Consider the following 16,977-nt stretch of genomic DNA (forward strand, 5'->3'; position numbering starts at 1 on the left):
GGGATGCCAGAGGGCCCCAGTTTGGATCCCACATATGAGGGCAATGATGGTGCCAACTTGGGCCAGTGAAACAACATCCTCCACAACTAGACTGAAGAACAAAAGGACAGCAACTTGTCTGTTCCCCTCCCCCAACTCCCCAATAAAATCTTTAAAAAAAAACAAGCAAGTGCTTAAAGGTAGTAGAGATCTTAAAAGAGTCAAGATTCACTAGGTCAGTACACAAGGGTGGATGGAAGGCCAACAAGATGAGCACAGCATATAGGGCTTTTTTTTTTTCTCGCGATGCTGAAAGATTCTGAAGGAGAATAGGTAAGTACTGCTTTTGATAGCATGGAGAGACGAAAGGGAAAGGGAGTGGAGTCAGGGTGGGAAGGAGAGGATAAAGGGAATATACTTGGAGAACCTAAGGTTTGGAATGGATATCCCAAAGCAGGCTGAACCTACTGTAGAAGGGTAACCCAGAAATTGACAGGACTTCACAGAGACTGCAAGCTCAGCTTCCAATCCTGTCAATCCATGAAATGCGAATGAGATCCTGGATTACCAGTGTCTTCAAGCTCCAGGTAAAAGCAAAGCATATGCTCTCTGGAGCTAACATTGGCCTAGGCCTCAAATTAATCTTTAAGCATCTGTGTAAATAAAATGTCTGGCACAAAATAAAAAATAACTAGACAAACATAAAGACAAAACAACATGAGTTAAAAACAGCTGAAACAGACAACAGAAAAAGACCCTCAGGAGGACCAGATACTGAAATTCAGACAGACTTCAAGTATGCTTATCATGTTCAAGGACACAAAAGACAAAAATCAAGAATCTTAACTGTGATCTAGAAACAATTTTAAAAACCAATTTTAAATTATAAAATTGAAAACTACAATAACTACATAGATAGAGTGCATGGTAGGTTAGTTATAGCTGAAGAAATTATTAGTAAGCAGAAAGATAGGTCAGAAGAAAACCTACCAAATGAGACATGGAGAGACACAGAGGATACAGTAACAATGTCTAAGATGTTTGTTTTTGTAGTCCCAGAGAAAAGAAGATAATTAAGCAGAGACAATATTTAAGCAGATACTTACTTAGACAATAGCTGAGAATTTTTCTAAAACTGATGAAATACGCCAAACCACAGATTCAAGGAGCTCTAGTAAGCAGAATACAGTTGGACCATTGAACAACACAGGTTTGAACTTCATGGATCCATTTACATGTGGATTTTTTTCAATAAATACCTGTATTGTTTTCAATCGTGGCTGAGAGGAGTCCATGGATATAGAGGGCTGACTATGTACTGATCTACACCTTTTTATATAGGGATTTCAGTATGCATAGTGGTCCTGGAACCAATCCCCCATGGATACTGAGGGTACTTAAAGTTTTGCGGGAGTTAAAGTTAAATGTGGATTTTTGGCTGCATTGGGGGGAGGGGCGGGGTCAACACCCCTAACCCCCATGTTTTTCAAGGTCACCATTTTTATTTAAATCCACACCTAGCTACACAAAAGTAAAATTGCTGAAAACCAGATTCAAAGAGAAAAAGCTTAAAAGTAGTCAGACAGAAGGGACACATTACCTTTAAAGGAGCAACAATTATGCTGTATGTTATTGATAACATTCAACATGACAATATGGAACATTAGATATGAGCAATAAAGATCTTTAAGACGATGAAAAAAAACTTCTATTCCCAATGAACCTATCTTGCAAGAAAGACAGTGAAACAAAATGTCCCCAAATATTATACCCTTAAAAAAATTCTGAAGAGTGTTTTGGAAGACAAAAAATTACTCCAGAAAGGTCAGAAATACAAGAGGCATGAAGAATAACAAAGAGACTCTGCAAATCTAAATGAGAGGCTCTCAGTCTCACTGGAAGTTTTGACTTACCCGAGGATTTTTAAGAAATACAGTCATGCACTGCTTAACAACGGGGATCAGGTCAAGAAGGGTGTGTTAAAACAATTTTGCTGATGTGTGAAAAGCGTAGAGTACACTTACACAAACCTAGATGGTATAGCCTACTACACACCTACGCTATATGGTATAGCCTATTGCTCCTGGTTTACAAGTCTATACAGCATGTTTCTGTACTGAAAACATAAGCAAATGTAATAATTTTAAGTTGTTACACAATTCTAAGTACAGTACTTTTATAGGCCTGGCAGTGCAGTAAGTTTGTTTACCCCAACATCACCACAAACATGTGAGTAGTGCATTGCACTATTAGGACCAGGTCTCCAGGAAGGTGTCTCAGGCCCTGGAGGAGGTATGTGCTTTCCTGTTTGCAGGAATCTGGCTCCTCTCCAACTGCACCAAGAGCCATGTGCAGTGTAGAAGGGACTGATGGGGGAAAGGGGGAGGGAGAAGAGAGGAGGAGGGAGAGAAAAAGGGGTGGGTCCTACATGGAAGTAAGGCAGGACGTGTAGGACACGCAACAGGCCACCTCAAAGACACTCTGGATCCCACTGGTGTTACAATGTTAACATGGCTACAATATCACTAAGCAATAGGAATTTTTCAGTTCCATTATAATTTTATGGGACCACCATGGTTATTGACCAAAACGTCGTTATCTGGCACATGACTGTATGCCTGGCCCTTCCCTCAAGAGACCCTAATATAATTTGACTGAATTGAAATCCAGGCATCTGCGTTTTATAGAAGTTCCCCAGATGATACCAGTATGCCTCCAGAGTTGATAACCACCAATTTAAATTCATTTGACTGCATAAAACATAGCTCCGATAATGTCTCCTGGGGTATAAAATGAAGTTAACATATATACCAACAGTGGCAAAAATACTGAAAAGGGAGTTAAATAGAGTTAAAGTGTCCTAAGGTCTTTCAATTGTCCAGGATAAGGGTAAAAATACCAATTAATTTAAGACATTGGTAAGTGAAAGTTATTGAAATGTCTAAAATCACCACTAAAAGAATTCACACACACACACACACACACACACACACACACACACACACACACACAGAGGAGGTCTGAATATCAAGTTCACGAACTCATGCTAGAAAAAGTGCTACATATCTCATTGCTGAATATCACTACAGTAACCTTCAAAGTACTCCCCTTGGGAAGCTATGCACTGATGCCAGAGCCTAGTCCACCATCCAAAGCAATTTTGGAACTCTTTTTCTGGAATGGCTGTCAGAGCTGTCATCGTGTTACCCTTGATGTCCTGAATGTCATCAAAATTTCTTCCTTTCAATATTTCCTTTATTTTCGGGTAAAGAAAGGAGTCACTGGGGGTCAGATCAGGTGAGTAGGGAGGGTGTTCTGATACAGTTATTTGTTTCCTGGCTAAAAACTCTTTCACAGACAGCACCGTGTGAGCTGGTGCATTGTCGTGATGCAAGAGCCATGAACTATTGGCGAAAAGTTCAGGTCATCTAACTTTTTCAACAGTTTTTCCAGCACTTCCAAATAGTAAACTTGGTTAACTGTTTGTCCAGTTGGTACGAATTCATAATATATAGTCCATCTAATATCAAAAAAAGGTTAGCAACGGCTTTGCAACAAATTCGCGAACTTAATTGTCACACTGCGCACGTGTATCCCAAAGTAATAAGAGAAGTAAAATAATAACCACTACCAAAGCAGTTAAGTAAAGAGATAAACATAAACTAAGTATCAACCAATTATTGGATGGAATAGAGAAAGAAAATATGGTATATATACAAACATGAGCGAGAGTGAAAGAGAGAGAGAGAGAGAGAGAGAGAGAGAGAGAGAGAGAGAGAGAGAGAGAATGGAATGCTATTCAGCCATAAAAAGGAAATCCTGCCATTTGCAACAATATGGATGGACCTTGCAGGCATTATGCTAAGTGAAATAAATTAGACATAGAACGATAAATACTGTATAATCTCACTTATATGTAGAATCTTAAAAACACCAGACACAGAGAACAGACTGTTGGTGACAGAGGAGGGAGATGGGGGTTGGCCAAATGGGTGAAGGATGTGAAAAGGTACAGACTTCCAGATATAAATAAGTTCTGGGGATGTAATATATAGCATAGTGACTACAGTTAATACTACTGCATTGTATATTTCAAAGTTGCCGAGAGAGTAAATCTTAAAAAGTTTTCATAACAAAAAAATTATAACTGTGTGGTGATGGATATTAACTAGATTTATTGGGGTGATCATGTCACAACATATACAAATATCAAATCATTTGGCTGTACCCCTGAAACGAATATAATGTTATGTCAATTATATCTCAACTAAAAAAAAAAAAGCAACAGAACTGGCAAAACTAACGAAAAGCACTAAAGAAGAAGGTACATAAAAACTCAAGTACCCTAGCAATCACACTAAATGTAAATGGACCAAATATTGCAGTTAAAAGACAAATATTGTCTACTAAATTAACAACAAAAAAACTCAACCATAAACACATTTAAAACATAAATATGGAAATATTACACAAAGTACTGATAAAAGCAACTATAAAGAGGGAAGCTATACAATAGGTTCAATACTTCCAGAAGAGAGAGCAATTTTACGTTTGTATGCACCTAATAACATAGTCATAAAATAAGCAAAGCAAAAATTGTTAGAACTACAAAAAGAAAAAAAGATACACTAGAAGATTTTTAACATACTTTCTCAATAAGTCAAAGAATAAAAGGACATTTTAAAAATCATTAAGAATAGGTCCTACCAACCAAGTGGCGCATTGGTTAAGAGCTGGCTTGTGACGCCAGCTCTGAGCAGCAGGGTCCCAGTTCGGGTCCCATATTAGGGCCAGTGACGCTGTACCCTCTACAGCTAAGATGTTGAACAGCAGCTCGACCTGGAGCTGGGCTGCAGTGGGCTGACATACACTACCGTGAGTGGCTGGCAGCCGGCGTGAGTGGCCAGCAGCTGGCATGAGCTGCCAAGAGCTGCCATAAGCGGCCGTCCAGTGGCCAGCGACCGATCTGCCTCAGCCGGGGAGAGCGCAATGATCACAATACCAACATGGGCCAGTGAAGCGACGTCCTCCACAACTAGACTGAAGAACAAAAGGACAGCAACTTGTCTATTCCCCTTCCTCGATTTCCCAACGCTGTTCCCCCTCCCCCAATTCCCCAATAAAATCTTAAAAAAAAAAAAAGAATAGGCCCTAATGAGAAGCTGAGGTCATCATTAGATTTGAAATATTTAAAGTGGATAGAAAACTGTTTCAGCAATACAGACAATTGAGTGTGTTGTTGTGGACGATGATGCAGTTGGTAAAACGCATCACCTAATGTTCTATACAACAAACAAATTTCCATGTGAATATGTATACCGTTTTTGACAACTATGCAGTCACAATTATAATTGGTGGAGAGCCAAATACTCTTGGACTTTTTGATACCACAGGGCAAGAGGATTATGACAGATAAGGACCACTGAGTTACCCATAAACAGATGAATTTCTAGTCTGTTTTTCAGTAGTCTCTCCATCCTCATTTGAAAATGTGAAAGAAAAGTGGGTGACAGATAACTCAACACTTCCCAAAGGCTCCTTTCTTGCTTGTTGGGACCCAGATTGATCTAAGAGACGACCCCTTTACTACTGAGAAACTTGCCAAGAACTAACAGAAGCCTATCACTCCAGAGACTGCTGAAAAGCTGGCCAGTGACCTGAAGGCTGTCAATTATGTGAAGTATTCTGCACTCACACAGAAAGGCCTAAAAAACGTATTTGACAAAGCAATATTGGCGGCCCTAGAGCCTCCAGAACCGAAGAAGAGTCACAGATGTGTGCTGCTATGAACAGCTCTTCAGAGTCCTTTCTGCACATCCGGTGTCGGCATCATACTAAAAGCAATGTTTAAATCAAACTAAAGATTAAAAAATAAGATTTGTTTTAGCAATAGACAAATGCTCTGCATTCATGTGAGACAAGGCCCAGATGTACAGCTCCTTTCCCCTCCTCTCAATACTAGTTAATTTTAAGTAATTGTGTATTGTCAGAAAAGTGATCGGTACTAGTTTTTGTTTTGTTGTTGTTGTCTTGTTTAAAAGCAAGGCATGCTTGTGATGAATCTGTAACAGACTAATCTGGGTTGTTGAAGCTGTTCCCAGGTTTCACTCTGGAGAGTTACTTGGGACATCTAGTGTTTTGTTTTGTTTTGTGGGGTGAAGAGTGTGTGAGAAGGCTGTTTTTATTGTCATTTTAAAAAAAATTTCATTAACCATTAGATAGCCCTTAAGGAGAAAAGGATGGAGTGATTCCACATTCCACTTCTTAGTTCTAGCTTAGAAAACATGTTCCCCACCTGATGGGTGCTCTTAGGAAGGAGTAGAGTGAATGCCTCATTTAATAATATTTTTAAAATCATTAAGACTAAAGACCTGGGGGCCGGCTGAGGGACTCAGTTGGTTAAGGGCATGAGCTCTGAGTAACAGGGCCGCCGGTTCAATTCACACATGGGCCAGTGAGCTGCGCCTGAGCTGAGCTGCCGCTAAGCTGCCAATGGGAGGCCGGATGGCATCTGGACTTGGAGCTGAGCTAGCTGCGCCCTCCACAACTAAGACTGAAGGACAACAACCTGGCTGTTCCCCTTCCCCCATTACCCAATAAAATCTTTAAAAAAAAAAAAAAAAGAATAAAGGCCTGAACAACATATCAGAACACATGGAAAAGACTGGAAGTAACAACAGCAGAATACATACATACATATCCTTTTCATGCACAGAATGAAAATTTTACTATAAACTGAATAATAAAGCAAGTCTCAACAAATTTCTAAAAACTGAAATCTAACACACTAATTCTCTTACTACAATGAAGTTAACCAAGAAACAACAACAAAAAAAACACAACCAAATAGTCTCCACATATTTGGAAATTAAGAAATGTGTTTCTAAATTACCCATGAGTTTTTAAAAAATCACAATGGGAAATCTATTTTTTTACTTGAATGATAATGAAATATTACATATCAAAACTTGCATGTTATTTAAGGATACGAATTTGCAACTAGTAGATAAGTTTCTGGAGATCTAATGCATGTAATTATAGTCGACAATACTGTATTATAAACTTCAAAGTTGCTAAGAGACTTGGTCTTAATTGTTCTTGCCACAAAAAAGAAATGACAATTATGGGAAGTGATCTAGTATTAGCAAACAGCATGGAGCAAACATATTGCAACATATAAATGTATTGGGCCGGCCGAATGGCACGTTGGTTAAGAGCTGGCTCGGGATGCCAGCTCTGAGCAGCAGGGCCCTGGTTTGAATCCCACATGAGAGCCAGTGATGATGTGCCTTCTACAGCTAAGATGGTGAACAACAGCTCGACCTGGAGCTGGGCTGCCGTGAGTCACCAGCGACGGTGTAGGCTGCAGTGAGGCTGCAGTGGGCTGCCATAAAGCTACCGTGAGTGGCTGCCAGCCAGTGTGAGTAGCCGGCAGCCGGTGTGAACTGCCAAGAGCCGCCGTGAGTGGTTGTCCAGTGGCCAGCGACCGGTCTGCCTCAGCTGGGAAGAGCGCAATGATAATACCAACATGGGCCAGTGAAGCAACATCCTCCACAACTAAACTAGAAGAACAAAAGGACAGCAACTTGTCTGTTCCCCTTCCCTGATTCCCCAACGCTGTTCCCCTCCCCCAATTCCCCAATAAAATCTTTAAAAAAACGAAAAACATGTAAATGTATCAAATCAACACACTGTACAACTTAAACTTACAAAATGTTATGTCAATTATAACTCAATTTTTAAGAAATAAATAGGAAGCTTTAAAAAAAAATAAAAAACCTTATTAACTGCAGCCAAAGCCCTGAGAACAAATTTTATAGCTTTGGGTAAGTATATTAGAAAACGAGGGTGAAAAAAGTTAAATTAAAGCAGTCATCTCAAATTGTTAGAAAAGGAACAAATTAAAGCAATGAAAAATAGAAAGGAAATAATGAGGAGAAAGGAATAAAATGTAAAACAAACAAACAATAAACAGTGCAACAAAACCCAAAGGTGATTATTTAAAAAGACTATTAGGTCCAACATGGCGGCAGTGTAGGAGGATGCTGAACTGTCCCCCTCCCATAAGCAAACTCAAATATACATGTATACAGACAGCAATTACTCCTGTGAGACAACTGAAGGCCAAACAGCTTCTGAAAAACAAATAAGGGCCAGCCGAGTGGCTCAGTTAGTTAAGAGCTCACGCAAGAGTGTGAGCTCTGAGCAACAGTGGTTCGATGCTCGACCTGAGCTGAGTTGCTGCTGAGCTGCCAACAGGTGGCAGGATGGCTCAGCTAAAAACAACAACAACAACAAAAAAAACAACAAGAGAAGGAACAACTAGAGAAGGTGGGAAACTGTGGGAACTCTCCAGGAGGAGCCAGGGAGCACCACTGTTCCCCTTCACTTTGAGCACTATGCCATTTGCATGCTTTGGAACTTTGTGCATCATGAACTGCAGGACATTCGGAGCTACAGGACATTCCAAGCTACAATATCCAGAACCTTTTACTCCTAACAAAGGGAGCAAACAATGGTGGGGGTGGGAAAAGGGGGAAGGGATTAAGAGGTACAAATTGGCAGTTACAAAATAGTCATGGCGATGTAGAGTATAGCATAGGGAATACCATTAGTAGTATTGTAATAATTATGCATGGTGTCAGATGGGAACTGTATTTATTGGGCGATCACTTCATAAGTTATATAAATGCCTAATCACTGTGTTGTATACCTGGAACTAATATAATATTGTATGTCACCTGTAATTGAAAAGTTAAAAAGTTTTTTTAAAGGGAGCAAGCAGGAACAACAGGGACCTGGCCTCCCTGCCCAGAGCTGCTTTGGCTCAATAGGCCAGTGCCCTCGACACTTTAGGCACCCACTCGAAGCCTACCGGCCTGCCAAAACCACCCGGCATACACAGCCTACATAGAGGCTGTTTCTACATAAAGCCATTTTTTCAAGGCTGGGAGAGATAGCTGTTTTGTCTAATTCATATAAACAAACATAAAAAGTTAAACAAAATAAAAAGACAGAAAAATCTCTCCCAAATGAAAGAACAAGAAAAATCCCTGGGGGGGGGGGAACCCTAAGGAAATAGAGATAAATAATATGCCTGATAAAAAATTGTAAAAAATGGTCATAAGGGTGCGCATCGTACTTGAGAGTGCAATAGAGGAACTTAGAGAGGGAACTTCAATTAAGAGTTAAGGAAGTATTAAAAAAGAACCAAACATACCCGAAGAATACAATAACTGAAATGAAAAACACATGAAAAGGAATCAACTGCACATTAGCTATTACAGAAGATCAGATCAGCGAACTGGAAGACTAGTGGAAATCAACCAATGAGAACAGCAAAAAGAAAAAATAATTTTAAAAAATGAGGATAGTTTAAAGGATCGCTGGTATAATAGCAAGCACTCAAACATTCACATTACAGGGATTCCAGAAGGAAAAGAAAGAAGGAAACACAAACTTTATTTAAAGAAATAATGGCTAAAAACTTTCCTAACCTGAGAAAGGAAACAGACATCCAGGTCCAGAAAGCAGAGAGTTCCTAACAAAATGAACCCAAAGAGACCCACATGAAAACATATTGTAATTAAAATGGCAAAAGTTAAAGAGACAGTCTTGAAGGAAACAAGAGGAAAACAATGAGTCATATACAAAGAAAACCCCGTAAGGCTATCAGCTGATTTCACATCAGCAACTCTGCAGGCATAGTGGCAAGACATCTTTAAAATGCTGAAAGAAAGGAACCTACAATCTAGAATAATTTACCCAGCAAGGTTACTAACCAGAATTGAGGTCAGATGAAGAGTATTCTGGGCAAGCAAAAACTAAAGGAGTGCATCACCATTAAGCCAATTTTACAAGAAATGTTGAAGTGTCTTCTTTAAGCAGAAAAGGAAAGGCCATAGCCAGAAATAATATGAGAAAGGAAAAAAACCTCACAGGTAATACCAAATATTTAATGCAGCAAATCAAACATTTAAAAAGCTACTATCGGGTGGCCGGTTAGTTCAGTTGGTTAGAGCGCAGTACTCATAACACCATGGTTGCGGGTTCTATCCCCACATGGGCCACACATGGGCGCCCTCTACAACTATTGGGTCGTCGGGAAAGTCATGACGTATTTTCCTATGTTTTTCAATGCAAAAGTGCGTTATGACTTTCCTGATGACCCAATATAATAGATTGAAACAACTACTTGACTTAGAGCTGATGAGTCCTGGAAAAACACCCTCCACAACTAGATTGAATCAACTACTTTACTTGCAGCTGATGGGTCCTGGAAAAACAGTGTTCCCCAATAAAATTAAAAAAAAAAACAAAAACAAAAAGAAAAACCTACTGTGAAGGTCAAAAGAAAAAAGTATCAAACTCAACTCAAAGTACAATGGGAAGCTAAGGGATACACAACACAAAAACATCTAAAACATGACATCAAAAACAAAATGTGGGGGCAGCAGGGTGGCTCAGTTGGTTAGAGTGCGTGCTCTGAACAACAAGGTTGCCGGTTCGATTCCCACATGGGGCAGTGAGCTGCGCCCTCCACAACTAGATTGAAGACAACAACTTGAGCTGAGCTGCCGCTGAGCTGCTGGTGGGAGGCCGGATGGTTCAGTTGGTTAGAGTGTGTGCTCTTAACAAGGTTGCCAGTTCGACTCCCGCATGGGATGGTGGGCTGCACCTCCCCCGCAACTATTGGTTTGTCGGAAGAGTCATGTCGTATTTTTTCTGGTTTTCATAGCAAAAATGTGTCATGACTTTTCAGACAACCCAACAGATTGAAGACAGTGACTGGACTTGGAGCCGAGCTGCGCCCTCCACAACTAAGATTGAAGGACAACAACTTGACTTGGGGCTGATGGGTCCTGGGGGAAAAAAACCACACTGTTGCCCAATAAAGTTTAAAAAAAATAAATAACAAAAGTGTGGATGAGGGAGTAAAAATGTAATCCTTACAGAATATGTTCAAAACTATTGATAAATGTCTGTCAGTTTAAAATATTATAGACTGCTATAAAGAATGGTATACATAAACCTCATGGCAATCACAAACCAAAAACCTACAAAATATACACACAAAGAAAAGAGGAACGCAAACAAAACACTAAAGAAAACCAGCAAACCAGTAGGGAAGAAATCAAAAGAAAAAAGGAACAAAGGAATATAACAATATATCAATAATTAACAAAATGGCAATAACTACATACTTAATCAATAATGAAATGTAAATGGATTAAATGCTCCAATAATAATACACAGGGTGGCTGAATGGATTAAAAAACATGACCCCCATCCATATTCTGCTTTTAAGAGACTCACTTCAAATCAAAAGACACATACAGACTAAAAGTGAAGGGATGGAAAAAGAATGAAATAGAAATGAAAATAGAAATGAAAAGAAACCTCCGGGGGTAACAATACTCATGTCAGACAAAATAGGTTTAAAAAAAAAAAAGACATTATATAATTATAAAGGTGTCAATCCAAGAAAATGATACAAAAATGTTTGTATATATCTATGCACCCAACATAGGAGCACCTGCGTATATAAAGCAAATATTAATGGCCATAAAGGGAGAAATTCATAGTAATACAAAAATGGTAGATTTTAATATCTCATTCACATCAATGGATAGATCATCCAGACAGAAAATTAAGGAAATAATAGCCATTAGACCACATCTAGTTATGACATTTTTGGAACATTTCATCCAAAAACTGCAGAATACACATTTTTTTTTCAAGTGCACAAGGAATATTCTCCAGGATAGATCACATATTAGGCCACAAAACAAGCCTCAATAAATTCAAGAAAATTAAAATCACTTCAATCATCTTTTCTGACCACAACAGCATGAAACTAGAGATCAACTCAAGGAAGAAAAATGGAAAAAACACAAATACATGGAGACTGAACACATGCTACTAAACAACCAATGGATCAAAGAAGAAATCAAAGAGGAAATCAAAAACTCTCTTGGAACAAATGAAAATGAAAACATATCTTTTCAAAATGTATAGGATGCAGGAAAAAGCAGTCCTAAGAGGTAAGTTCATAGTTAGTACAGGCTTATCTCAAGAAGAAAGAAAAATCCCAAATAAACACTAACTTTACACCTAAATGAACAGAAAATAAAAAAGAACAAACAAAACCCAAAATGGAGAGAAAAACGCAAATAGTTCAGAGCAGGGCAGAAATAAACAAAATATAAATTTAAATATATATAAAAAGTTCAATAAAACTAAGAGTTGTTTCTTTAAAAAGATAAAATTGACAAATTTTTATCCAAACTCAGCAAGAAAAAAAAGCCCACCCTGTTTTATGATTAAATAAAATCATAAATGAAAGAGAAGTTACAAAAACCACCGAAATACAAAGCATCATTAAAAAATGCTATGAACGATTATATGCCAACATATTTGACAATCTAGAAGAAATGGATTCGTTTCTAGAATATATAACCTTCCAAGACTGAATCAGGAAGGTATACAAAATCTAAGCACATCAATTACTAGCAATGAAATTAAAGCAGTAATGAAAAAACTCCCAACAAATAATAGTCTTCTACCAGACAGCTTCACAGGTGAATTCTACCAAACATTAAAAGAATTAACACTTATCCTTCATAAACTATTCCAAAAACTTGAAGAGGAGAGAATCACTGCCAACTCATTCTACAAAGCCAGCATTACCCTGATACAAGAACAAGACAAACACATTACCAAAAAAAAAAAAAAAAGCTGATATCCCTGATAAATACAGATGCAAAAAGTGGGATTAGAGGGAACATACCTCAACATAATAAAGAAAGAGGAATGCTTCTACACTCATTGTATTAAGCGAGAAAAAAAAAAAAAAAAAAATTACACGCCAATGTCCTTGATGAACATACATGCAAACATTATCAACAAAATATTACCAAACCAGGTTCAACAACATATTAAAAGGGTTATACACTATGACCAAATGGGATTCATCCCAGGAAGCAAGGATGCTTCAACATCTATAAATCAATCAACGCAATACACCACATTAACAAAATAAAGGATAAAAATTATATGATCATTTCAATAGATGCAGAAATGCATTTGACAAAAATCAACATCCATTTATGATAAAAATTCTCAGTAAAGAGGGAACAGAGGGAACATACCTCAACATAATAAAGGCCATAGATGACAAAACCACAGTTAACATCATATTCAACAGTGAGAAGCTAAATGTTTTCCTGAAGAAACAAGACAAGGATGCCCACTATCACCACTTCTATTCAATATAGTATTGGAAGTCCTAGCCACAGCAATCAGACAAGAAAAAGGAAATCAAAGGCATCCAAAACAGAAAGGATGAAGTAAAACTCTCATTCGTTGCAGATGACATAATACTATATAATATAGAAAACCCTAAAGACTCCACCAATAAATTACTAGAATAAGTGAATTCATCAGTAAAGTTGCATGACACAGAATCAATATACAGAAATCTATTGCCTTTCTATACACCGACAGCAATCAGGAGAAATTAAGAAAAATATCCCATTTACAATTGCAACAAAAAGAATAAAATACCTAGGAATAAATTTAACCTCAGAAGTGAAAGACCTGTACTCTGAAAACTATGAGACATTGAAGAAACAAACTGAAGAAGATATGAATAAATGGAAGGATATACCTTGCTCATGGATTGGAAGGATTAATAATGTTCAAATGTCCTTATTACCTAAAGCAATCTACGGATTCAGTGCAATCCCTATCAAAATACCAATGGCATTCTTCTCAAAATTAGAACTAATCCTAAAATCTAATATATGGAACCACAAAAGACCCCAAACAGCCAAAGAAATCTTGAGAAAGAACAAAGTGGGAGCAATCATACTCCCCAATATCAAACTATACTACAAAGCTACAATAATCAAAATAGTATGGTAATGGCATAAAGATGGACACATAGATCAATGGAACAGAATAAAGCCCAGAAATAAACCCACACCTATATGGTCAATTAATCTATGACAAAGGAAACAAGAATATACAATGGGAGGGATAAAGACAGTCTCTTCAATAAATGGTTGGGAAACTGGACAGGTATGTGCAAAAGAATGAAAATTGTTCACTTTCTTACACCATATACAAGAATAAACTCAAAATGGATTAAAGACTTAAATGTAGGCCCTGAAACCATAAGACTCCTAGAAGAAAACATAGGCAATAAACTCTTTGACATCACTCTTAGTAATATTTTTTTAATATGTCTCCTCGGGCAGGAGAATTTAGAAAAACTAAACAAATGAGACTACATCAACTAAAAAGTTTTTGCACAAAGAAGGAAACCATCAACAAAAGAACCTAGTGAATGGGAGAAGATATTTGCCAATGATACATCATCCAATAAGGGGTTAAAATATCCAAATTACATCAACAGAAAAAAAATCTGATTAAAAAATGGTCAGAGGATCTAAACAGACATTTCTCCAAAGAAGACACACATGGCCAACAGATATACACATATAAAGAGATGCTCAACATCACTAATCATCAGGGAAATTAAAACAATAAGGTATCACCTCGCACCTGTCAGAATGACCATTCTTAATAAATCAACAAATAACAAGTGCTGAGGAGGATGTAGAGAAAAGAAAAATCTTGTGTACTGTTGGTGGGATTGTAAAATAGTGCAGCTAGAATAGAAAACACTATGGAGATTCCTCAAAACATTAAAAATAGAGCTGCCTTTTGATCCAACAATTCCACTTCTGGGTATTTACCCAAAGAAAACAAAAACACTAATTTGAAAAGACACATGCACCCCTGTGTTCACTGCAGCTTTAGTTAATAGCCAAGATATGAAAGCAACCTTGATGTCCATCAATAGATGAATGGATTTTTTTATGAGGGGTGTGTACACACACACATCCTGCAATATTATTCAACAATAAAAAAAGAACAAATTCCTGCCATTTGTGATAACACTGATGGACCTACAGAGCGTTATGCTAAGTGAAATAAGTCAAAGAAAGACAAATACCGCATGATTTCACTTATATATGGAATCTAAAAAGACAAAACAAATGAATAGACAAAATAGAAACAGGCCCCTATATAACGTATTTCCCCATGTATAAGACGCACCTTAATTTGGGGGCCCAAAATTTGAAAAAAAAATGTATTACATAAAGTTATTGAACTCAAGTTTTATTCATCATAAAATTCATACAACTCCTCATCACTGTCAAACCTCCCAACCATTAGCTTGTCCTCATCTGTGTCTGATGACGAATCACTGTCTTCATATATTGCCTCTCATGGCCTCCTTCTGCCGTGGCGTTTTCAGTAGGGTCTCTTCTTCCCGTAGCCAGTCTCGGACTGTTTTCTCAGTTGGAGGAGAACCAAACTTACGTTCAGCAGCACGATTTCCATTCACTTTTGCAAACTGGATCACTTTTAACTTGAATTCAGCATTGTACGAAAATCTTTTCTGAGCCATTTCTGGGCAGAACATGGCAAAACATAACCTACCGTAATATACTGGTAACAAGTGCGAAACAATGAGTGCAAAGACAACAAGCGCAAAAAAGCGGGAAATGCAAGTAAAAAAAAAAAATCTACAACCACTATATAAGATGCACCCAGTTTTTACACCCCAAATTTTTCAGGAAAAGGTGCATCTTATACTTGGGAAAATACGGTAGATACACAGAACAAGCTGATGACTGCCGAAGGGGTAGAGAGGGGAATAAAAAGAAGAAGAAAAAAAAAAGACTATTAACACCTAGCTGGTTATTAAAACAGAGACAAAAATAACCAGTCAGAAACGAAAAAGGGAGACATCACTGCAGATTCTACTGACATTACGAAGACAATATATTATGAACAACTTCAATCAAATAAAATCAATTTAAATAGTCTGATGAAATAAATTACAAGAGAAACTTAACCAAACTTACACAAGAACATATGAATAATCCTACAATTAGTAAGTAAATTTAAGCTATAATTAGAAACCTCACCACAAAGAAAATTCCGGATGGCTTCACTGTTAAGTTTTTACCAAACACTTAAAGAAAAGATAAAATATTGCAGAGAATTGACAGATGATTGTTAGATTTATCATGGTGATCATTTAGAATATTTATAAATGCTATGCTGTACACCTGAAACTCTATGTTAACAATATTTGAATTAAAAAAGTTTTCCAGAAAATATAAAAAGAGGCAATGTCCCTATCAACTCCTTTTGATAAGTATATTATAAAAGAGAAAAATTATAGGTCAAACCCATTTTTGAGCACAGAGGCAAAAATCCTAAACAAAATTTTAACAAACCAAATCCAAAAAACAAACAAACTAAATTTGGTTTATTTCAGGAATGCAAAGTTGTTTACATGTTTTTAAATTAATTAATCAATTTCACACTATCAAAATTAAAGAGAAAAACCATATGATCATCTTAAGAGTTGAAAATAAGTGTTTCCATTAAAATCAGCATTCATTGATGACAAGAATCTTTGGCGAACTTAAAATGAAAGAGCTCTTCCTTAATCTGATAAAGGGTATAGTATCCACAAGACACCTACAAGTATATGAATAGTGAAATACAATTTTCCTCTGAGATCAGGAGTTAAGACAAAGATACCACCAACCAATACCACTTCTCTTGAACACTTTACTAGAGTTCTAGCCAGTGCAGTAAAGAAATAAAAGCTACAGGGATTGGAAGGAAAAAGAAAAACCTCACAATTCATAGGCTATACTCAGAAATTTTCAAAATTACTGATAAATTATTAGAATTAGTACACAAGCTTAACTCCTGGATACAAGGTCAATTTGGAAACACCAACTGCATTTCTACATCCATAAAAAAATGACAACCAACAGGTTTTGTTCTGTTTTTTTTAAAGATTTTATTGGGAAATTGGGGGAGGGGAACAGCGTTGGGGAATCGGGGAAGGGGAACAGACAAGTTGCTGTCCTTTTGTTCTTCAGTCTAGTTGTAGAGGACATC

The 16,977-nt window shown here is 37.4% G+C and overlaps 1 protein-coding gene and 1 pseudogene across 1 annotated transcript in view; one reads left to right on the forward strand and one right to left on the reverse strand.

The window, feature by feature from the left end:
• LOC109392378 (cell division control protein 42 homolog pseudogene) overlaps positions 1 to 5,768 on the forward strand; it is a 30,381-nt pseudogene extending 24,613 nt beyond the window's left edge.
• APLP2 (amyloid beta precursor like protein 2) overlaps positions 1 to 16,977 on the reverse strand; it is a 102,758-nt gene that overhangs the window by 69,515 nt on the left and 16,266 nt on the right. The gene's annotated exons all lie outside the window — the stretch shown is intronic.

This window comes from Hipposideros armiger, unplaced genomic scaffold (genome assembly GCF_001890085.2).
Source record: "Hipposideros armiger isolate ML-2016 unplaced genomic scaffold, ASM189008v1 scaffold_330, whole genome shotgun sequence".
NCBI lineage: Eukaryota > Metazoa > Chordata > Mammalia > Chiroptera > Hipposideridae > Hipposideros > Hipposideros armiger.